We start from the raw sequence: 1221 nt of genomic DNA, 5'->3' as shown, positions 1-1221 counted from the left end.
TATAATGGGTGGGGGTCCCTTGGGTGGGGGACCCCCCATTGACTTCCATTGGGTGGGGGTATAATGGGTGGGGGTCTTATGGGTGGGGGTCTTATGGGGGGGTCCTATGGGGGTCCCATGGGTGGGGGGCCCATAGGTGAGGTATAATGGGTGGGGGTCTTATTGGGGGGGGTCCCATGGGTGGGGATGGGGATCCCCCCCCTTAATCCCTTAGGGGTCCTCATATGGGTCCCATAAGTGACCCCAGCCCCATATTTATGGGGTCCCCCCCCCCTTAATCCCTTAGGGGTCCTCATATGGGTCCCATAAGTGACCCCAGCCCCATATTTATGGGGTCCCCCCCCCCTTAATCACTTAGGGGTCCTTATAGGGGTCCCAACCCCCTATTTATGGGACCCCCCCCCTTTAATCCCTTGGGGGTCCTCATAGGGGTCCCAGCCCCCTATTTATGGGACCCCCCCCCCCCTTTAATCCCTTAGGGGTCCTCATAGGGGTCTTTTAGATCATTACAATGGACCACCCCCCACTAATTCCTTGGGCCCCATTGGGATCCCAAACCCTCCCTATTTATGGGACCCCCCCCCATTAATGGGACCCCCCAATCCATCCCCATTAATGGCCCCCCCCCTAATTAATTAATTAATTACTAATTAACCTTCCCCCCCATTAATTAGGGGTGAGGGCAAAGACGACACGGCTGGAGAGCTGGACTTCAGTGGGCTGCTCAAAAAGAGGTGGGCAATGGGGGGCTATGGGGTGGGGGGGGGGCTATGGGGCACTATGGGGTCCCTATGGGTCTCCATGGGTCTCTATGGGTCACTATGGGTCTCTATGGGTCCCTATGGGTCTCTATGGGTCCCTATGGGTCACTATGGGTCTCTATGGGTCCCTATGGGTCCCTATGGGTCTCTATGGGTCCCTATGGGTCCCTATGGGTCTCTATGGGCCTCTATGGGGTCCTTATGTTTGTCTGTGTGTTCCTACGTGTGCCTATGGGTCTCTATGGGGTCCCTATGGACCCCTATGGGTCTCTATGGGTCCCTATGGGTCCCTATGGGTCTCTATGGGGTCTCTATGGGTCACTGTGGGTCTCTATGGGGTCCCTATGGGTCCCTATGGGTCTCTATGGGGTCTCTATGGATCTCTATGGGTACCTATGGGTCACTATGGGGTCCCTATGGGTCCCTATGAGAGAGGTGGGCAATGGGGGGCTATGGGACC

The sequence above is a fragment of the Coturnix japonica genome, unplaced genomic scaffold, assembly GCF_001577835.2.
Source record: "Coturnix japonica isolate 7356 unplaced genomic scaffold, Coturnix japonica 2.1 chrUnrandom693, whole genome shotgun sequence".
NCBI lineage: Eukaryota > Metazoa > Chordata > Aves > Galliformes > Phasianidae > Coturnix > Coturnix japonica.
Note: the sequence above shows the minus strand (reverse complement) of the source record.